The sequence below is a fragment of the Podarcis vaucheri genome (genome assembly GCF_965113315.1).
Source record: "Podarcis vaucheri genome assembly, chromosome: 2".
NCBI lineage: Eukaryota > Metazoa > Chordata > Lepidosauria > Squamata > Lacertidae > Podarcis > Podarcis vaucheri.
The window spans coordinates 10,315,752-10,339,393 of record NC_138760.1 but is presented as its reverse complement, the minus strand read 5'-3'; positions in this window follow the sequence as shown (position 1 = coordinate 10,339,393).

The window sequence follows — 23,642 nt, the reverse complement described above, 5'->3', positions numbered from 1 at the left end:
CGAGTAGTTGGTTTGTAATCCAATGTAAAAGGAAGAAAGGTCGGCGCTCATCCGCAACAGCCGCGCGGCTTCACTCCCGCAGAAAGAGCGATGAATCCACAGCACCGCTTCCCCTCCGCGCTTCCGGAGCCCCTTACGGGGTCCCTTCTTCGTTTTGGGGGTCGCTCTAGGTGCCCGCCGGATCCCACGGCCACGAGCTCACTCTGCTCGTGGTTTTTCTTAGTGGGTCGTCGCTTTCAGAACGTCAGATTTTGAGTAGAAATTGTGACCGCGCGGCTTAGGGATTTTTTCAAAAAAAGTTGTTCAGACGTCAAGGGCTAATTCTGTTTCCGATGATAAAAACCCATCTGTTTCCACCGAAAAACATTTCAGGGGATCACTTGCAACAGTTTGCCAACATTTTTGAGTGAATTGCAGAACGTCAGATTTTGAGAAGAAATTGTGACCGCGCGGCTTAGGGATTTTTTCAAAAAAAGTTGTTCAGACGTCGAGGGCTAAGTCTGTTTCCGATGATAAAAACCCATCTGTTTCCACCGAAAAACATTTCAGGGGATCACTTGCAACAGTTTTTCAACATTTTTGAGTGAATTGCAGAACGTCAGATTTTGAGAAGAATTTGTGACCGCGCGGCTTAGGGATTTTTTCAAAAAAAGTTGTTCTGACGTCGAGGGCTAATTCTGTTTCCGATGATAAAAACCCATCTGTTTCCACCGAAAAACATTTCAGGGGATCACTTGCAACAGTTTGCCAACATTTTTGAGTGAATTGCAGAACGTCAGATTTTGAGAAGAAATTGTGACCCCGCGGCTTAGGGATTTTTTCAAAAAAAGTTGTTCAGACGTCAAGGGCTAATTCTGTTTCCGATGATAAAAACCCATCTGTTTCCACCTAAAAATATTGCAGGGGATCACTTGAAACGGTTTGCCAACATTTTTGAGTGAATTGCAGAACGTCATATTTTTGCTGAAATTGTGACCGCGCGGCTTAGGGATTTTTTCAAAAAAAGTTGTTCTGACGTCGCGGGCTAATTCTGTTTCCGATGATAAAAACCCATCTGTTTCCAACGAAAAACATTTCAGGGGATGACTTGCAACAGTTTGCCATCATTTTTGGGTGAATTGCAGAACGTCAGATTTTGAGAAGAAATTGTGACCGCGCGGCTTAGGGATTTTTTCAAAAAAAGTTGTTCAGATGTCGCGGGCTAATTCTGTTTCCGATGATAAAAACCCATCTGTTTCCACCGAAAAACATTTCAGGGGATCACTTGCAACAGTTTGCCAACATTTTTGAGTGAATTGCAGAACGTCAGATTTTTAGCAGAAATTGTGACCGCGCGGCTTAGGGATTTTTTCAAAAAAAGTTGTTCAGACCTCGAGGGCTAATTCTGTTTCCGATGATAAAAACCCATCTGTTTCCACCGAAAAACATTTCAGGGGATCACTTGCAACAGTTTGCCAACATTTTGGAGTGAATTGCAGAACGTCAGATTTTGAGAAGAAATTGTGACTGCGCGGCTTAGGGATTTTTTCAAAAAAAGATGTTCAGACGTCGCGGGCTAATTCTATTTCCGATGATAAAAACCCATCTGTTTCCACCGAAAAACATTTCAGAGGATCACTTGCAACAGTTTGCCAACATTTTTCTGTGAATTGCAGAACGTCAGATTTTGAGAAGAAATTGTGACCGCGCGGCTTAGGGATTTTTTCAAAAAAAGTTGTTCAGACGTCGAGGGCTAAGTCTGTTTCCGATGATAAAAACCCATCTGTTTCCACCGAAAAACATTTCAGGGGATCACTTGCAACAGTTTGCCAACATTTTTGAGTGAATTGCAGAACGTCAGATTTTTAGCAGAAATTGTGACCGCGCGGCTTAGGGATTTTTTCAAAAAAAGTTGTTCAGACCTCGAGGGCTAATTCTGTTTCCGATGATAAAAACCCATCTGTTTCCACCGAAAAACATTTCAGGGGATCACTTGCAACAGTTTGCCAACATTTTGGAGTGAATTGCAGAACGTCAGATTTTGAGAAGAAATTGTGATTGCGCGGCTTAGGGATTTTTTCAAAAAAAGATGTTCAGACGTCGCGGGCTAATTCTATTTCCGATGATAAAAACCCATCTGTTTCCACCGAAAAACATTTCAGGGGATCACTTGCAACAGTTTTTCAACATTTTTGAGTGAATTGCAGAACGTCAGATTTTGAGAAGAATTTGTGACCGCGCGGCTTAGGGATTTTTTCAAAAAAAGTTGTTCTGACGTCGAGGGCTAATTCTGTTTCCGATGATAAAAACCCATCTGTTTCCACCGAAAAACATTTCAGGGGATCACTTGCAACAGTTTGCCAACATTTTTGAGTGAATTGCAGAACGTCAGATTTTTAGCAGAAATTGTGACCGCGCGGCTTAGGGATTTTTTCAAAAAAAGTTTTTAAGACGTCGAGGGCTAATTCTGTTCCCGATGATAAAAACCCATCTGTTTCCACCGAAAAACATTTCAGGGGATCACTTGCAACAGTTTGCCAACATTTTTGAGTGAATTGCAGAACGTCAGATTTTGAGAAGAAATTGTGACCCCGCCGCTTAGGGATTTTTTCAAAAAAAGTTGTTCAGACGTCAAGGGCTAATTCTGTTTCCGATGATAAAAACCCATCTGTTTCCACCTAAAAATATTTCAGGGGATCACTTGAAACAGTTTGCCAACATTTTTGAGTGAATTGCAGAACGTCAGATTTTGAGAAGAAATTGTGACCCCGCGGCTTAGGGATTTTTTCAAAAAAAGTTGTTCAGACGTCAAGGGCTAATTCTGTTTCCGATGATAAAAACCCATCTGTTTCCACCTAAAAATATTTCAGGGGATCACTTGAAACAGTTTGCCAACATTTTTGAGTGAATTGCAGAACGTCAGATTTTGAGAAGAATTTGTGACCGCGCGGCTTAGGGATTTTTTCAAAAAAAGTTGTTCTGACGTCGAGGGCTAATTCTGTTTCCGATGATAAAAACCCATCTGTTTCCACCGAAAAACATTTCAGGGGATCACTTGCAACAGTTTGCCAACATTTTTGAGTGAATTGCAGAACGTCAGATTTTGAGAAGAAATTGTGACCCCGCGGCTTAGGGATTTTTTCAAAAAAAGTTGTTCAGACGTCAAGGGCTAATTCTGTTTCCGATGATAAAAACCCATCTGTTTCCACCTAAAAATATTGCAGGGGATCACTTGAAACGGTTTGCCAACATTTTTGAGTGAATTGCAGAACGTCATATTTTTGCTGAAATTGTGACCGCGCGGCTTAGGGATTTTTTCAAAAAAAGTTGTTCTGACGTCGCGGGCTAATTCTGTTTCCGATGATAAAAACCCATCTGTTTCCAACGAAAAACATTTCAGGGGATGACTTGCAACAGTTTGCCATCATTTTTGGGTGAATTGCAGAACGTCAGATTTTGAGAAGAAATTGTGACCGCGCGGCTTAGGGATTTTTTCAAAAAAAGTTGTTCAGATGTCGCGGGCTAATTCTGTTTCCGATGATAAAAACCCATCTGTTTCCACCGAAAAACATTTCAGGGGATCACTTGCAACAGTTTGCCAACATTTTTGAGTGAATTGCAGAACGTCAGATTTTTAGCAGAAATTGTGACCGCGCGGCTTAGGGATTTTTTCAAAAAAAGTTGTTCAGACCTCGAGGGCTAATTCTGTTTCCGATGATAAAAACCCATCTGTTTCCACCGAAAAACATTTCAGGGGATCACTTGCAACAGTTTGCCAACATTTTGGAGTGAATTGCAGAACGTCAGATTTTGAGAAGAAATTGTGATTGCGCGGCTTAGGGATTTTTTCAAAAAAAGATGTTCAGACGTCGCGGGCTAATTCTATTTCCGATGATAAAAACCCATCTGTTTCCACCGAAAAACATTTCAGGGGATCACTTGCAACAGTTTTTCAACATTTTTGAGTGAATTGCAGAACGTCAGATTTTGAGAAGAATTTGTGACCGCGCGGCTTAGGGATTTTTTCAAAAAAAGTTGTTCTGACGTCGAGGGCTAATTCTGTTTCCGATGATAAAAACCCATCTGTTTCCACCGAAAAACATTTCAGGGGATCACTTGCAACAGTTTGCCAACATTTTTGAGTGAATTGCAGAACGTCAGATTTTTAGCAGAAATCGTGACCGCGCGGCTTAGGGATTTTTTCAAAAAAAGTTTTTAAGACGTCGAGGGCTAATTCTGTTCCCGATGATAAAAACCCATCTGTTTCCACCGAAAAACATTTCAGGGGATCACTTGCAACAGTTTGCCAACATTTTTGAGTGAATTGCAGAACGTCAGATTTTGAGAAGAAATTGTGACCCCGCGGCTTAGGGATTTTTTCAAAAAAAGTTGTTCAGACGTCAAGGGCTAATTCTGTTTCCGATGATAAAAACCCATCTGTTTCCACCTAAAAATATTTCAGGGGATCACTTGAAACAGTTTGCCAACATTTTTGAGTGAATTGCAGAACGTCAGATTTTGAGAAGAAATTGTGACCGCGCGGCTTAGGGATTTTTTCAAAAAAAGTTGTTCAGACGTCGAGGGCTAATTCTGTTCCCGATGATAAAAACCCATCTGTTTCCAACGAAAAACATTTCAGGGGATGACTTGCAACAGTTTGCCAACATTTTTGAGTGAATTGCAGAACGTCAGATTTTGAGAAGAAATCGTGACCGCGTGGCTTAGGGATTTTTTCAAAAAAAGTTGTTCAGACGTCGCGGGCTAATTCTGTTTCCGATGATAAAAACCCATCTGTTTCCACCGAAAAACATTTCAGGGGATCACTTGCAACAGTTTGCCAACATTTTTGAGTGAATTGCAGAACGTCAGATTTTTAGCAGAAATTGTGACCGCGCGGCTTAGGGATTTTTTCAAAAAAAGTTGTTCAGACCTCGAGGGCTAATTCTGTTTCCGATGATAAAAACCCATCTGTTTCCACCGAAAAACATTTCAGGGGATCACTTGCAAGAGTTTGCCAACATTTTTGAGTGAATTGCAGAACGTCAGATTTTGAGAAGAAATTGTGACTGCGCGGCTTAGGGATTTTTTCAAAAAAAGATGTTCAGACGTCGCGGGCTAATTCTATTTCCGATGATAAAAACCCATCTGTTTCCACCGAAAAACATTTCAGGGGATCACTTGCAACAGTTTGCCAACATTTTGGAGTGAATTGCAGAACGTCAGATTTTGAGAAGAAATTGTGACCGCGCGGCTTAGGGATTTTTTCAAAAAAAGTTGTTCAGACGTCGAGGGCTAAGTCTGTTTCCGATGATAAAAACCCATCTGTTTCCACCGAAAAACATTTCAGGGGATCACTTGCAACAGTTTTTCAACATTTTTGAGTGAATTACAGAACGTCAGATTTTGAGAAGAATTTGTGACCGCGCGGCTTAGGGATTTTTTCAAAAAAAGTTGTTCTGACGTCGAGGGCTAATTCTGTTTCCGATGATAAAAACCCATCTGTTTCCACCGAAAAACATTTCAGGGGATCACTTGCAACAGTTTGCCAACATTTTTGAGTGAATTGCATAACGTCAGATTTTGAGAAGAAATTGTGACCGCGCGGCTTAGGGATTTTTTCAAAAAAAGTTGTTCAGACGTCAAGGGCTATTTCTGTTCCCGATGATAAAAACCCATCTGTTTCCACCGAAAAACATTTCAGGGGATCACTTGCAAGAGTTTGCCAACATTTTTGAGTGAATTGCCGAACGTCAGATTTTGAGAAGAAATTGTGACCGCGCGGCTTAGGGATTTTTTCAAAAAAAAATGTTCAAACGTCGAGGGCTAATTCTGTTTCCGATGATAAAACCCCATCTGTTTCCACCGAAAAACATTGCCGGGGATCACTTGCAACAGTTTGCCAACATTTTTGAGTGAATTGCAGAACGTCAGATTTTTAGCAGAAATTGTGACCGCGCGGCTTAGGGATTTTTTCAAAAAAAGTTGTTCAGACGTCAAGGGCTAATTCTGTTTCCGATGATAAACACCCATATGTTTCCACCGAAAAACATTTCAGGGTATCACTTGCAACAGTTTGCCAACATTTTTGAGTGAATTGCAGAACTCCGATTTTGAGAAGAAATTTTGACCGCGCGGCTTAGGGATTTTTTCAAAAAAAGTTGTTCAGACGTCGAGGGCTAATTCTGTTTCCGATGATAAAAACCCATCAGTTTCCACCGAAAAACATTTTAGGGGATCACTTGCAACAGTTTTTCCACATTTTTGAGTGAATTGCAGAACGTCAGATTTTGAGAAGAAATTGTGACCGCGCGGCTTAGGGATTTTTTCAAAAAAAGTTGTTCTGACGTCGAGGGCTAATTCTGTTTCCGATGATAAAAACCCATCTGTTTCCACCGAAAAACATTTCAGGGGATCACTTGCAACAGTTTGCCAACATTTTTGAGTGAATGGCAGAACGTCAGATTTTGAGAAGAAATTGTGACCGCGCGGCTTAGGGATTTTTTCAAAAAAAGTTGTTCAGACGTCAAGGGCTATTTCTGTTCCCGATGATAAAAACCCATCTGTTTCCACCGAAAAACATTTCAGGGGATCACTTGCAACAGTTTGCCAACATTTTTGACTGAATTGCAGAACGTCAGATTTTGAGAAGAAATTGTGACCGCGCGGCTTAGGGATTTTTTCAAAAAAAGTTGTTCAGACGTCGAGGGCTAATTCTGTTCCCGATGATAAAAACCCATCTGTTTCCACTGAAAAACATTTCAGGGCATCACTTGCAACAGTTTGCCAACATTTTTGAGTGAATTGCAGAACGTCCGATTTTGAGAAGAAATTTTGACCGCGCGGCTTAGGGATATTTTCAAAAAAAGTTGTTCAGACGTCGAGGGCTAATTCTGTTTCCGATGATAAAAACCCATCAGTTTCCACCGAAAAACATTTCAGGGGATCACTTGCAACAGTTTTTCCACATTTTTGAGTGAATTGCAGAACGTCAGATTTTGAGAAGAAATTGTGACCGCGCGGCTTAGGGATTTTTTCAAAAAAAGTTGTTCAGACGTCGCGGGCTAATTCTGTTTCCGATGATAAAAACCCATCTGTTTCCACCGAAAAACATTTCAGGGGATCACTTGCAACAGTTTGCCAACATTTTTGAGTGAATTGCAGAACGTCAGATTTTTAGCAGAAATTGTGACCGCGCGGCTTAGGGATTTTTTCAAAAAAAGTTTTTAAGACGTCGAGGGCTAATTCTGTTCCCGATGATAAAAACCCATCTGTTTCCACCGAAAAACATTTCAGGGGATCACTTGCAACAGTTTGCCAACATTTTTGAGTGAATTGCAGAACGTCAGATTTTGAGAAGAAATTGTGACCGCGCGGCTTAGGGATTTTTTCAAAAAAAGTTGTTCAGACGTCGAGGGCTAATTCTGTTTCCGATGATAAAAACCCATCTGTTTCCACCGAAAAACATTTCAGGGGATCACTTGCAACAGTTTGCCAACATTTTTGAGTGAATTGCAGAACTCCGATTTTGAGAAGAAATTTTGACCGCGCGGCTTAGGGATTTTTTCAAAAAAAGTTGTTCAGACGTCGAGGGCTAATTCTGTTTCCGATGATAAAAACCCATCAGTTTCCACCGAAAAACATTTTAGGGGATCACTTGCAACAGTTTTTCCACATTTTTGAGTGAATTGCAGAACGTCAGATTTTGAGAAGAAATTGTGACCGCGCGGCTTAGGGATTTTTTCAAAAAAAGTTGTTCTGACGTCCAGGGATAATTCTGTTTCCGATGATAAAAACCCATCTGTTTCCACCGAAAAACAATTCAGGGGATCACTTGCAACAGTTTGTCAACATTTTTGAGTGAATTGCAGAACGTCAGATTTTTAGCAGAAATTGTGACCGCGCGGCTTAGGGATTTTTTCAAAAAAAGTTGTTCAGACGTCAAGGGCTATTTCTGTTCCCGATGATAAAAACCCATCTGTTTCCACCGAAAAACATTTCAGGGGATCACTTGCAACAGTTTGCCAACATTTTTGAGTTAATTGCAGAACGTCAGATTTTGAGAAGAAATTGTGACCGCGCGGCTTAGGGATTTTTTCTAAAAAAGTTGTTCAGACGTTGAGGGCTAATTCTGTTCCCGATGATAAAAACCCATCTGTTTCCACCGAAAAACATTTCAGGGGATCACTTGCAACAGTTTGCCAACATTTTTGAGTGAATTGCAGAATGTCCGATTTTGAGAAGAAATTTTGACCGCGCGGCTTAGGGATTTTTTCAAAAAAAGTTGTTCAGACGTCAAGGGCTAATTCTGTTTCCGATGATAAAAACCCATCAGTTTCCACCGAAAAACATTTCAGGGGATCACTTGCAACAGTTTTTCCACATTTTTGAGTGAATTGCAGAACGTCAGATTTTGAGAAGAAATTGTGACCGCGCGGCTTAGGGATTTTTTCAAAAAAAGTTGTTCAGACGTCGCGGGCTAATTCTGTTTCCGATGATAAAAATCCATCTGTTTCCACCGAAAAACATTTCAGGGGATCACTTGCAACAGTTTGCCAACATTTTTGAGTGAATTGTAGAACGTCAGATTTTTAGCAGAAATTGTGACCGCGCGGCTTAGGGATTTTTTCAAAAAAAGTTTTTAAGACGTCGAGGGCTAATTCTGTTCCCGATGATAAAAACCCATCTGTTTCCACCGAAAAACATTTCAGGGGATCACTTGCAACAGTTTGCCAACATTTTTGAGTGAATTGCAGAACGTCAGATTTTGAGAAGAAATTGTGACCCCGCGGCTTAGGGATTTTTTCAAAAAAAGTTGTTCAGACGTCAAGGGCTAATTCTGTTTCCGATGATAAAAACCCATCTGTTTCCACCTAAAAATATTTCAGGGGATCACTTGAAACAGTTTGCCAACATTTTTGAGTGAATTGCAGAACGTCATATTTTTGCTGAAATTGTGACCGCGCGGCTTAGGGATTTTTTCAAAAAAAGTTGTTCAGACGTCGACGGCTAATTCTGTTCCCGATGATAAAAACCCATCTGTTTCCACTGAAAAACATTTCAGGGGATCACTTGCAACAGTTTGCCAACATTTTTGAGTGAATTGCAGAACGTCCGATTTTGAGAAGAAATTTTGACCGCGCGGCTTAGGGATTTTTTCAAAAAAAGTTGTTCAGACGTCGAGGGCTAATTCTGTTTCCGATGATAAAAACCCATCAGTTTCCACCGAAAAACATTTCAGGGGATCACTTGCAACAGTTTTTCCACATTTTTGAGTGAATTGCAGAACGTCAGATTTTGAGAAGAAATTGTGACCGCGCGGCTTAGGGATTTTTTCAAAAAAAGTTGTTCAGACGTCGCGGGCGAATTCTGTTTCCGATGATAAAAACCCATCTGTTTCCACCGAAAAACATTTCAGGGGATCACTTGCAACAGTTTGCCAACATTTTTGAGTGAATTGCAGAACGTCAGATTTTTAGCAGAAATTGTGACCGCGCGGCTTAGGGATTTTTTCAAAAAAAGTTTTTAAGACGTCGAGGGCTAATTCTGTTCCCGATGATAAAAACCCATCTGTTTCCACCGAAAAACATTTCAGGGGATCACTTGCAACAGTTTGCCAACATTTTTGAGTGAATTGCAGAACGTCAGATTTTGAGAAGAAATTGTGACCCCGCGGCTTACGGATTTTTTCAAAAAAAGTTGTTCAGACGTCAAGGGCTAATTCTGTTTCCGATGATAAAAACCCATCTGTTTCCACCTAAAAATATTTCAGGGGATCACTTGCAACAGTTTGCCAACATTTTTGAGTGAATTGCAGAACGTCATATTTTTGCTGAAATTGTGACCGCGCGGCTTAGGGATTTTTTCAAAAAAAGTTGTTCTGACGTCGCGGGCTAATTCTGTTTAGGATGATAAAAACCCATCTGTTTCCAACGAAAAACATTTCAGGGGATGACTTGCAACAGTTTGCCAACATTTTTGAGTGAATTGCAGAACGTCAGATTTTGAGAAGAAATTGTGACCGCGCGGCTTAGGGATTTTTTCAAAAAAAGTTGTTCAGATGTCGCGGGCTAATTCTGTTTCCGATGATAAAAACCCATCTGTTTCCACCGAAAAACATTTCAGGGGATCACTTGCAACAGTTTGCCAACATTTTTGAGTGTATTGCAGAACGTCAGATTTTTAGCAGAAATTGTGACCGCGCGGCTTAGGGATTTCTTCAAAAAAAGTTGTTCAGACCTCGAGGGCTAATTCTGTTTCCGATGATAAAAACCCATCTGTTTCCACCGAAAAACATTTCAGGGGATCACTTGCAACAGTTTGCCAACATTTTGGAGTGAATTGCAGAACGTCAGATTTTGAGAAGAAATTGTGACCGCGCGGCTTAGGGATTTTTTCAAAAAAAGTTGTTCAGACGTCGCGGGCTAATTCTATTTCCGATGATAAAAACCCATCTGTTTCCACCGAAAAACATTTCAGGGGATCACTTGCAACAGTTTGCCAACATTTTTCTGTGAATTGCAGAACGTCAGATTTTGAGAAGAAATTGTGACCGCGCGGCTTAGGGATTTTTTCAAAAAAAGTTGTTCAGACGTCGAGGGCTAATTCTGTTTCCGATGATAAAAACCCATCTGTTTCCACCGAAAAACATTTCAGGGGATCACTTGCAACAGTTTTTCAACATTTTTGAGTGAATTGCAGAACGTCAGATTTTGAGAAGAATTTGTGACCGCGCGGCTTAGGGATTTTTTCAAAAAAAGTTGTTCTGACGTCGAGGGCTAATTCTGTTTCCGATGATAAAAACCCATCTGTTTCCACCGAAAAACATTTTAGGGGATCACTTGCAACAGTTTGCCAACATTTTTGAGTGAATTGCAGAACGTCAGATTTTGAGAAGAAATTGTGACCACGCGGCTTAGGGATTTTTTCAAAAAAAGTTGTTCAGACGTTGAGGGCTAATTCTGTTCCCGATGATAAAAACCCATCTGTTTCCACCGAAAAACATTTCAGGGGATCACTTGCAACAGTTTGCCAACATTTTTGAGTGAATTGCAGAATGTCCGATTTTGAGAAGAAATTTTGACCGCGCGGCTTAGGGATTTTTTCAAAAAAAGTTGTTCAGACGTCAAGGGCTAATTCTGTTTCCGATGATAAAAACCCATCAGTTTCCACCGAAAAACATTTCAGGGGATCACTTGCAACAGTTTTTCCACATTTTTGAGTGAATTGCAGAACGTCAGATTTTGAGAAGAAATTGTGACCGCGCGGCTTAGGGATTTTTTCAAAAAAAGTTGTTCAGACGTCGCGGGCTAATTCTGTTTCCGATGATAAAAATCCATCTGTTTCCACCGAAAAACATTTCAGGGGATCACTTGCAACAGTTTGCCAACATTTTTGAGTGAATTGCAGAACGTCAGATTTTTAGCAGAAATTGTGACCGCGCGGCTTAGGGATTTTTTCAAAAAAAGTTTTTAAGACGTCGAGGGCTAATTCTGTTCCCGATGATAAAAACCCATCTGTTTCCACCGAAAAACATTTCAGGGGATCACTTGCAACAGTTTGCCAACATTTTTGAGTGAATTGCAGAACGTCAGATTTTGAGAAGAAATTGTGACCCCGCGGCTTAGGGATTTTTTCAAAAAAAGTTGTTCAGACGTCAAGGGCTAATTCTGTTTCCGATGATAAAAACCCATCTGTTTCCACCTAAAAATATTTCAGGGGATCACTTGAAACAGTTTGCCAACATTTTTGAGTGAATTGCAGAACGTCATATTTTTGCTGAAATTGTGACCGCGCGGCTTAGGGATTTTTTCAAAAAAAGTTGTTCAGACGTCGACGGCTAATTCTGTTCCCGATGATAAAAACCCATCTGTTTCCACTGAAAAACATTTCAGGGGATCACTTGCAACAGTTTGCCAACATTTTTGAGTGAATTGCAGAACGTCCGATTTTGAGAAGAAATTTTGACCGCGCGGCTTAGGGATTTTTTCAAAAAAAGTTGTTCAGACGTCGAGGGCTAATTCTGTTTCCGATGATAAAAACCCATCAGTTTCCACCGAAAAACATTTCAGGGGATCACTTGCAACAGTTTTTCCACATTTTTGAGTGAATTGCAGAACGTCAGATTTTGAGAAGAAATTGTGACCGCGCGGCTTAGGGATTTTTTCAAAAAAAGTTGTTCAGACGTCGCGGGCGAATTCTGTTTCCGATGATAAAAACCCATCTGTTTCCACCGAAAAACATTTCAGGGGATCACTTGCAACAGTTTGCCAACATTTTTGAGTGAATTGCAGAACGTCAGATTTTTAGCAGAAATTGTGACCGCGCGGCTTAGGGATTTTTTCAAAAAAAGTTTTTAAGACGTCGAGGGCTAATTCTGTTCCCGATGATAAAAACCCATCTGTTTCCACCGAAAAACATTTCAGGGGATCACTTGCAACAGTTTGCCAACATTTTTGAGTGAATTGCAGAACGTCAGATTTTGAGAAGAAATTGTGACCCCGCGGCTTACGGATTTTTTCAAAAAAAGTTGTTCAGACGTCAAGGGCTAATTCTGTTTCCGATGATAAAAACCCATCTGTTTCCACCTAAAAATATTTCAGGGGATCACTTGCAACAGTTTGCCAACATTTTTGAGTGAATTGCAGAACGTCATATTTTTGCTGAAATTGTGACCGCGCGGCTTAGGGATTTTTTCAAAAAAAGTTGTTCTGACGTCGCGGGCTAATTCTGTTTAGGATGATAAAAACCCATCTGTTTCCAACGAAAAACATTTCAGGGGATGACTTGCAACAGTTTGCCAACATTTTTGAGTGAATTGCAGAACGTCAGATTTTGAGAAGAAATTGTGACCGCGCGGCTTAGGGATTTTTTCAAAAAAAGTTGTTCAGATGTCGCGGGCTAATTCTGTTTCCGATGATAAAAACCCATCTGTTTCCACCGAAAAACATTTCAGGGGATCACTTGCAACAGTTTGCCAACATTTTTGAGTGTATTGCAGAACGTCAGATTTTTAGCAGAAATTGTGACCGCGCGGCTTAGGGATTTCTTCAAAAAAAGTTGTTCAGACCTCGAGGGCTAATTCTGTTTCCGATGATAAAAACCCATCTGTTTCCACCGAAAAACATTTCAGGGGATCACTTGCAACAGTTTGCCAACATTTTGGAGTGAATTGCAGAACGTCAGATTTTGAGAAGAAATTGTGACCGCGCGGCTTAGGGATTTTTTCAAAAAAAGTTGTTCAGACGTCGCGGGCTAATTCTATTTCCGATGATAAAAACCCATCTGTTTCCACCGAAAAACATTTCAGGGGATCACTTGCAACAGTTTGCCAACATTTTTCTGTGAATTGCAGAACGTCAGATTTTGAGAAGAAATTGTGACCGCGCGGCTTAGGGATTTTTTCAAAAAAAGTTGTTCAGACGTCGAGGGCTAATTCTGTTTCCGATGATAAAAACCCATCTGTTTCCACCGAAAAACATTTCAGGGGATCACTTGCAACAGTTTTTCAACATTTTTGAGTGAATTGCAGAACGTCAGATTTTGAGAAGAATTTGTGACCGCGCGGCTTAGGGATTTTTTCAAAAAAAGTTGTTCTGACGTCGAGGGCTAATTCTGTTTCCGATGATAAAAACCCATCTGTTTCCACCGAAAAACATTTTAGGGGATCACTTGCAACAGTTTGCCAACATTTTTGAGTGAATTGCAGAACGTCAGATTTTTAGCAGAAATTGTGACCACGCGGCTTAGGGATTTTTTCAAAAAAAGTTGTTCAGACGTCAAGGGCTATTTCTGTTCCCGATGATAAAAACCCATCTGTTTCCACCGAAAAACATTTCATGGATCACTTGCAAGAGTTTGCCAACATTTTTGAGTGAATTGCCGAACGTCAGATTTTGAGAAGAAATTGTGACCGCGCGGCTTAGGGATTTTTTCAAAAAAAAATGTTCAAACGTCGAGGGCTAATTCTGTTTCCGATGATAAAACCCCATCTGTTTCCACCGAAAAACATTTCAGGGGATCACTTGCAACAGTTTGCCAACATTTTTGAGTGAATTGCAGAACGTCAGATTTTTAGCAGAAATTGTGACCGCGCGGCTTAGGGATTTTTTCAAAAAAAGTTGTTCAGACGTCAAGGGCTAATTCTGTTTCCGATGATAAAAACCCATCTGTTTCCACCTAAAAACATTTCAGGGTATCACTTGCAACAGTTTGCCAACATTTTTGAGTGAATTGCAGAACGTCCGATTTTGAGAAGAAATTTTGACCGCGCGGCTTAGGGATTTTTTCAAAAAAAGTTGTTCAGACGTCGAGGGCTAATTCTGTTTCCGATGATAAAAACCCATCAGTTTCCACCGAAAAACATTTCAGGGGATCACTTGCAACAGTTTTTCCACATTTTTGAGTGAATTGCAGAACGTCAGATTTTGAGAAGAAATTGTGACCGCGCGGCTTAGGGATTTTTTCAAAAAAAGTTGTTCTGACGGCGAGGGCTAATTCTGTTTCCGATGATAAAAACCCATCTGTTTCCACCGAAAAACATTTCAGGGGATCACTTGCAACAGTTTGCCAACATTTTTGAGTGAATGGCAGAACGTCAGATTTTGAGAAGAAATTGTGACCGCGCGGCTTAGGGATTTTTTCAAAAAAAGTTGTTCAGACGTCAAGGGCTATTTCTGTTCCCGATGATAAAAACCCATCTGTTTCCACCGAAAAACATTTCAGGGGATCACTTGCAACAGTTTGCCAACATTTTTGAGTTAATTGCAGAACGTCAGATTTTTAGCAGAAATTGTGACCGCGCGGCTTAGGGATTTTTTCAAAAAAAGTTGTTCAGACGTCAAGGGCTAATTCTGTTTCCGATGATAAAAACCCATCTGTTTCCACCTAAAAACATTTCAGGGTATCACTTGCAACAATTTGCCAACATTTTTGAGTGAATTGCAGAACGTCCGATTTTGAGAAGAAATTTTGACCGCGCGGCTTAGGGATTTTTTCAAAAAAAGTTGTTCAGACGTCGAGGGCTAATTCTGTTTCCGATGATAAAAACCCATCAGTTTCCACCGAAAAACATTTCAGGGGATCACTTGCAACAGTTTTTCCACATTTTTGAGTGAATTGCAGAACGTCAGATTTTGAGAAGAAATTGTGACCGCGCGGCTTAGGGATTTTTTCAAAAAAAGTTGTTCTGACGGCGAGGGCTAATTCTGTTTCCGATGATAAAAACCCATCTGTTTCCACCGAAAAACATTTCAGGGGATCACTTGCAACAGTTTGCCAACATTTTTGAGTGAATGGCAGAACGTCAGATTTTGAGAAGAAATTGTGACCGCGCGGCTTAGGGATTTTTTCAAAAAAAGTTGTTCAGACGTCAAGGGCTATTTCTGTTCCCGATGATAAAAACCCATCTGTTTCCACCGAAAAACATTTCAGGGGATCACTTGCAACAGTTTGCCAACATTTTTGAGTTAATTGCAGAACGTCAGATTTTGAGAAGAAATTGTGACCGCGCGGCTTAGGGATTTTTTCAAAAAAAGTTGTTCAGACGTCGAGGGCTAATTCTGTTCCCGATGATAAAAACCCATCTGTTTCCACTGAAAAACATTTCAGGGGATCACTTGCAACAGTTTGCCAACATTTTTGAGTGAATTGCAGAACGTCCGATTTTGAGAAGAAATTGTGACTGCGCTGCTTAGGGATTTTTTCAAAAAAAGTTGTTCTGACGTCAAGGGCTATTTCTGTTCCCGATGATAAAAACCCATCTGTTTCCACCGAAAAACATTTCAGGGGATCACTTGCAACAGTTTGCCAACATTTTTGAGTTAATTGCAGAACGTCAGATTTTTAGCAGAAATTGTGACCGCGCGGCTTAGGGATTTTTTCAAAAAAAGTTGTTCAGACGTCAAGGGCTAATTCTGTTTCCGATGATAAAAACCCATCTGTTTCCACCTAAAAACATTTCAGGGTATCACTTGCAACAATTTGCCAACATTTTTGAGTGAATTGCAGAACGTCCGATTTTGAGAAGAAATTTTGACCGCGCGGCTTAGGGATTTTTTCAAAAAAAGTTGTTCAGACGTCGAGGGCTAATTCTGTTTCCGATGATAAAAACCCATCAGTTTCCACCGAAAAACATTTCAGGGGATCACTTGCAACAGTTTTTCCACATTTTTGAGTGAATTGCAGAACGTCAGATTTTGAGAAGAAATTGTGACCGCGCGGCTTAGGGATTTTTTCAAAAAAAGTTGTTCTGACGGCGAGGGCTAATTCTGTTTCCGATGATAAAAACCCATCTGTTTCCACCGAAAAACATTTCAGGGGATCACTTGCAACAGTTTGCCAACATTTTTGAGTGAATGGCAGAACGTCAGATTTTGAGAAGAAATTGTGACCGCGCGGCTTAGGGATTTTTTCAAAAAAAGTTGTTCAGACGTCAAGGGCTATTTCTGTTCCCGATGATAAAAACCCATCTGTTTCCACCGAAAAACATTTCAGGGGATCACTTGCAACAGTTTGCCAACATTTTTGAGTTAATTGCAGAACGTCAGATTTTGAGAAGAAATTGTGACCCCGCGGCTTACGGATTTTTTCAAAAAAAGTTGTTCAGACGTCAAGGGCTAATTCTGTTTCCGATGATAAAAACCCATCTGTTTCCACCTAAAAATATTTCAGGGGATCACTTGCAACAGTTTGCCAACATTTTTGAGTGAATTGCAGAACGTCATATTTTTGCTGAAATTGTGACCGCGCGGCTTAGGGATTTTTTCAAAAAAAGTTGTTCTGACGTCGCGGGCTAATTCTGTTTAGGATGATAAAAACCCATCTGTTTCCAACGAAAAACATTTCAGGGGATGACTTGCAACAGTTTGCCAACATTTTTGAGTGAATTGCAGAACGTCAGATTTTGAGAAGAAATTGTGACCGCGCGGCTTAGGGATTTTTTCAAAAAAAGTTGTTCAGATGTCGCGGGCTAATTCTGTTTCCGATGATAAAAACCCATCTGTTTCCACCGAAAAACATTTCAGGGGATCACTTGCAACAGTTTGCCAACATTTTTGAGTGTATTGCAGAACGTCAGATTTTTAGCAGAAATTGTGACCGCGCGGCTTAGGGATTTCTTCAAAAAAAGTTGTTCAGACCTCGAGGGCTAATTCTGTTTCCGATGATAAAAACCCATCTGTTTCCACCGAAAAACATTTCAGGGGATCACTTGCAACAGTTTGCCAACATTTTGGAGTGAATTGCAGAACGTCAGATTTTGAGAAGAAATTGTGACCGCGCGGCTTAGGGATTTTTTCAAAAAAAGTTGTTCAGACGTCGCGGGCTAATTCTATTTCCGATGATAAAAACCCATCTGTTTCCACCGAAAAACATTTCAGGGGATCACTTGCAACAGTTTGCCAACATTTTTCTGTGAATTGCAGAACGTCAGATTTTGAGAAGAAATTGTGACCGCGCGGCTTAGGGATTTTTTCAAAAAAAGTTGTTCAGACGTCGAGGGCTAATTCTGTTTCCGATGATAAAAACCCATCTGTTTCCACCGAAAAACATTTCAGGGGATCACTTGCAACAGTTTTTCAACATTTTTGAGTGAATTGCAGAACGTCAGATTTTGAGAAGAATTTGTGACCGCGCGGCTTAGGGATTTTTTCAAAAAAAGTTGTTCTGACGTCGAGGGCTAATTCTGTTTCCGATGATAAAAACCCATCTGTTTCCACCGAAAAACATTTTAGGGGATCACTTGCAACAGTTTGCCAACATTTTTGAGTGAATTGCAGAACGTCAGATTTTGAGAAGAAATTGTGACCACGCGGCTTAGGGATTTTTTCAAAAAAAGTTGTTCAGACGTTGAGGGCTAATTCTGTTCCCGATGATAAAAACCCATCTGTTTCCACCGAAAAACATTTCAGGGGATCACTTGCAACAGTTTGCCAACATTTTTGAGTGAATTGCAGAATGTCCGATTTTGAGAAGAAATTTTGACCGCGCGGCTTAGGGATTTTTTCAAAAAAAGTTGTTCAGACGTCAAGGGCTAATTCTGTTTCCGATGATAAAAACCCATCAGTTTCCACCGAAAAACATTTCAGGGGATCACTTGCAACAGTTTTTCCACATTTTTGAGTGAATTGCAGAACGTCAGATTTTGAGAAGAAATTGTGACCGCGCGGCTTAGGGATTTTTTCAAAAAAAGTTGTTCAGACGTCGCGGGCTAATTCTGTTTCCGATGATAAAAATCCATCTGTTTCCACCGAAAAACATTTCAGGGGATCACTTGCAACAGTTTGCCAACATTTTTGAGTGAATTGCAGAACGTCAGATTTTTAGCAGAAATTGTGACCGCGCGGCTTAGGGATTTTTTCAAAAAAAGTTTTTAAGACGTCGAGGGCTAATTCTGTTCCCGATGATAAAAACCCATCTGTTTCCACCGAAAAACATTTCAGGGGATCACTTGCAACAGTTTGCCAACATTTTTGAGTGAATTGCAGAACGTCAGATTTTGAGAAGAAATTGTGACCCCGCGGCTTAGGGATTTTTTCAAAAAAAGTTGTTCAGACGTCAAGGGCTAATTCTGTTTCCGATGATAAAAACCCATCTGTTTCCACCTAAAAATATTTCAGGGGATCACTTGAAACAGTTTGCCAACATTTTTGAGTGAATTGCAGAACGTCATATTTTTGCTGAAATTGTGACCGCGCGGCTTAGGGATTTTTTCAAAAAAAGTTGTTCAGACGTCGACGGCTAATTCTGTTCCCGATGATAAAAACCCATCTGTTTCCACTGAAAAACATTTCAGGGGATCACTTGCAACAGTTTGCCAACATTTTTGAGTGAATTGCAGAACGTCCGATTTTGAGAAGAAATTTTGACCGCGCGGCTTAGGGATTTTTTCAAAAAAAGTTGTTCAGACGTCGAGGGCTAATTCTGTTTCCGATGATAAAAACCCATCAGTTTCCACCGAAAAACATTTCAGGGGATCACTTGCAACAGTTTTTCCACATTTTTGAGTGAATTGCAGAACGTCAGATTTTGAGAAGAAATTGTGACCGCGCGGCTTAGGGATTTTTTCAAAAAAAGTTGTTCAGACGTCGCGGGCGAATTCTGTTTCCGATGATAAAAACCCATCTGTTTCCACCGAAAAACATTTCAGGGGATCACTTGCAACAGTTTGCCAACATTTTTGAGTGAATTGCAGAACGTCAGATTTTTAGCAGAAATTGTGACCGCGCGGCTTAGGGATTTTTTCAAAAAAAGTTTTTAAGACGTCGAGGGCTAATTCTGTTCCCGATGATAAAAACCCATCTGTTTCCACCGAAAAACATTTCAGGGGATCACTTGCAACAGTTTGCCAACATTTTTGAGTGAATTGCAGAACGTCAGATTTTGAGAAGAAATTGTGACCCCGCGGCTTACGGATTTTTTCAAAAAAAGTTGTTCAGACGTCAAGGGCTAATTCTGTTTCCGATGATAAAAACCCATCTGTTTCCACCTAAAAATATTTCAGGGGATCACTTGCAACAGTTTGCCAACATTTTTGAGTGAATTGCAGAACGTCATATTTTTGCTGAAATTGTGACCGCGCGGCTTAGGGATTTTTTCAAAAAAAGTTGTTCTGACGTCGCGGGCTAATTCTGTTTAGGATGATAAAAACCCATCTGTTTCCAACGAAAAACATTTCAGGGGATGACTTGCAACAGTTTGCCAACATTTTTGAGTGAATTGCAGAACGTCAGATTTTGAGAAGAAATTGTGACCGCGCGGCTTAGGGATTTTTTCAAAAAAAGTTGTTCAGATGTCGCGGGCTAATTCTGTTTCCGATGATAAAAACCCATCTGTTTCCACCGAAAAACATTTCAGGGGATCACTTGCAACAGTTTGCCAACATTTTTGAGTGTATTGCAGAACGTCAGATTTTTAGCAGAAATTGTGACCGCGCGGCTTAGGGATTTCTTCAAAAAAAGTTGTTCAGACCTCGAGGGCTAATTCTGTTTCCGATGATAAAAACCCATCTGTTTCCACCGAAAAACATTTCAGGGGATCACTTGCAACAGTTTGCCAACATTTTGGAGTGAATTGCAGAACGTCAGATTTTGAGAAGAAATTGTGACCGCGCGGCTTAGGGATTTTTTCAAAAAAAGTTGTTCAGACGTCGCGGGCTAATTCTATTTCCGATGATAAAAACCCATCTGTTTCCACCGAAAAACATTTCAGGGGATCACTTGCAACAGTTTGCCAACATTTTTCTGTGAATTGCAGAACGTCAGATTTTGAGAAGAAATTGTGACCGCGCGGCTTAGGGATTTTTTCAAAAAAAGTTGTTCAGACGTCGAGGGCTAATTCTGTTTCCGATGATAAAAACCCATCTGTTTCCACCGAAAAACATTTCAGGGGATCACTTGCAACAGTTTTTCAACATTTTTGAGTGAATTGCAGAACGTCAGATTTTGAGAAGAATTTGTGACCGCGCGGCTTAGGGATTTTTTCAAAAAAAGTTGTTCTGACGTCGAGGGCTAATTCTGTTTCCGATGATAAAAACCCATCTGTTTCCACCGAAAAACATTTTAGGGGATCACTTGCAACAGTTTGCCAACATTTTTGAGTGAATTGCAGAACGTCAGATTTTTAGCAGAAATTGTGACCACGCGGCTTAGGGATTTTTTCAAAAAAAGTTGTTCAGACGTCAAGGGCTATTTCTGTTCCCGATGATAAAAACCCATCTGTTTCCACCGAAAAACATTTCATGGATCACTTGCAAGAGTTTGCCAACATTTTTGAGTGAATTGCCGAACGTCAGATTTTGAGAAGAAATTGTGACCGCGCGGCTTAGGGATTTTTTCAAAAAAAAATGTTCAAACGTCGAGGGCTAATTCTGTTTCCGATGATAAAACCCCATCTGTTTCCACCGAAAAACATTTCAGGGGATCACTTGCAACAGTTTGCCAACATTTTTGAGTGAATTGCAGAACGTCAGATTTTTAGCAGAAATTGTGACCGCGCGGCTTAGGGATTTTTTCAAAAAAAGTTGTTCAGACGTCAAGGGCTAATTCTGTTTCCGATGATAAAAACCCATCTGTTTCCACCTAAAAACATTTCAGGGTATCACTTGCAACAGTTTGCCAACATTTTTGAGTGAATTGCAGAACGTCCGATTTTGAGAAGAAATTTTGACCGCGCGGCTTAGGGATTTTTTCAAAAAAAGTTGTTCAGACGTCGAGGGCTAATTCTGTTTCCGATGATAAAAACCCATCAGTTTCCACCGAAAAACATTTCAGGGGATCACTTGCAACAGTTTTTCCACATTTTTGAGTGAATTGCAGAACGTCAGATTTTGAGAAGAAATTGTGACCGCGCGGCTTAGGGATTTTTTCAAAAAAAGTTGTTCTGACGGCGAGGGCTAATTCTGTTTCCGATGATAAAAACCCATCTGTTTCCACCGAAAAACATTTCAGGGGATCACTTGCAACAGTTTGCCAACATTTTTGAGTGAATGGCAGAACGTCAGATTTTGAGAAGAAATTGTGACCGCGCGGCTTAGGGATTTTTTCAAAAAAAGTTGTTCAGACGTCAAGGGCTATTTCTGTTCCCGATGATAAAAACCCATCTGTTTCCACCGAAAAACATTTCAGGGGATCACTTGCAACAGTTTGCCAACATTTTTGAGTTAATTGCAGAACGTCAGATTTTTAGCAGAAATTGTGACCGCGCGGCTTAGGGATTTTTTCAAAAAAAGTTGTTCAGACGTCAAGGGCTAATTCTGTTTCCGATGATAAAAACCCATCTGTTTCCACCTAAAAACATTTCAGGGTATCACTTGCAACAATTTGCCAACATTTTTGAGTGAATTGCAGAACGTCCGATTTTGAGAAGAAATTTTGACCGCGCGGCTTAGGGATTTTTTCAAAAAAAGTTGTTCAGACGTCGAGGGCTAATTCTGTTTCCGATGATAAAAACCCATCAGTTTCCACCGAAAAACATTTCAGGGGATCACTTGCAACAGTTTTTCCACATTTTTGAGTGAATTGCAGAACGTCAGATTTTGAGAAGAAATTGTGACCGCGCGGCTTAGGGATTTTTTCAAAAAAAGTTGTTCTGACGGCGAGGGCTAATTCTGTTTCCGATGATAAAAACCCATCTGTTTCCACCGAAAAACATTTCAGGGGATCACTTGCAACAGTTTGCCAACATTTTTGAGTGAATGGCAGAACGTCAGATTTTGAGAAGAAATTGTGACCGCGCGGCTTAGGGATTTTTTCAAAAAAAGTTGTTCAGACGTCAAGGGCTATTTCTGTTCCCGATGATAAAAACCCATCTGTTTCCACCGAAAAACATTTCAGGGGATCACTTGCAACAGTTTGCCAACATTTTTGAGTTAATTGCAGAACGTCAGATTTTGAGAAGAAATTGTGACCGCGCGGCTTAGGGATTTTTTCAAAAAAAGTTGTTCAGACGTCGAGGGCTAATTCTGTTCCCGATGATAAAAACCCATCTGTTTCCACTGAAAAACATTTCAGGGGATCACTTGCAACAGTTTGCCAACATTTTTGAGTGAATTGCAGAACGTCCGATTTTGAGAAGAAATTTTGACCGCGCGGCTTAGGGATTTTTTCAAAAAAAGTTGTTCAGACGTCGAGGGCTAATTCTGTTTCCGATGATAAAAACCCATCAGTTTCCACCGAAAAACATTTCAGGGGATCACTTGCAACAGTTTTTCCACATTTTTGAGTGAATTGCAGAACGTCAGATTTTGAGAAGAAATTGTGACCGCGCGGCTTAGGGATTTTTTCAAAAAAAGTTGTTCTGACGGCGAGGGCTAATTCTGTTTCCGATGATAAAAACCCATCTGTTTCCACCGAAAAACATTTCAGGGGATCACTTGCAACAGTTTGCCAACATTTTTGAGTGAATGGCAGAACGTCAGATTTTGAGAAGAAATTGTGACCGCGCGGCTTAGGGATTTTTTCAAAAAAAGTTGTTCAGACGTCAAGGGCTATTTCTGTTCCCGATGATAAAAACCCATCTGTTTCCACCGAAAAACATTTCAGGGGATCACTTGCAACAGTTTGCCAACATTTTTGAGTTAATTGCAGAACGTCAGATTTTGAGAAGAAATTGTGACCGCGCGGCTTAGGGATTTTTTCAAAAAAAGTTGTTCAGACGTCGAGGGCTAATTCTGTTCCCGATGATAAAAACCCATCTGTTTCCACTGAAAAACATTTCAGGGGATCACTTGCAACAGTTTGCCAACATTTTTGAGTGAATTGCAGAACGTCCGATTTTGAGAAGAAATTGTGACTGCGCTGCTTAGGGATTTTTTCAAAAAAAGTTGTTCTGACGTCAAGGGCTATTTCTGTTCCCGATGATAAAAACCCATCTGTTTCCACCGAAAAACATTTCAGGGGATCACTTGCAACAGTTTGCCAACATTTTTGAGTGAATTGCAGAACGTCCGATTTTGAGAAGAAATTTTGACCGCGCGGCTTAGGGATTTTTTCAAAAAAAGTTGTTCAGACGTCGAGGGCTAATTCTGTTTCCGATGATAAAAACCCATCAGTTTCCACCGAAAAACATTTCAGGGGATCACTTGCAACAGTTTTTCCACATTTTTGAGTGAATTGCAGAACGTCAGATTTTGAGAAAAAATTGTGACCGCGCGGCTTAGGGATTTTTTC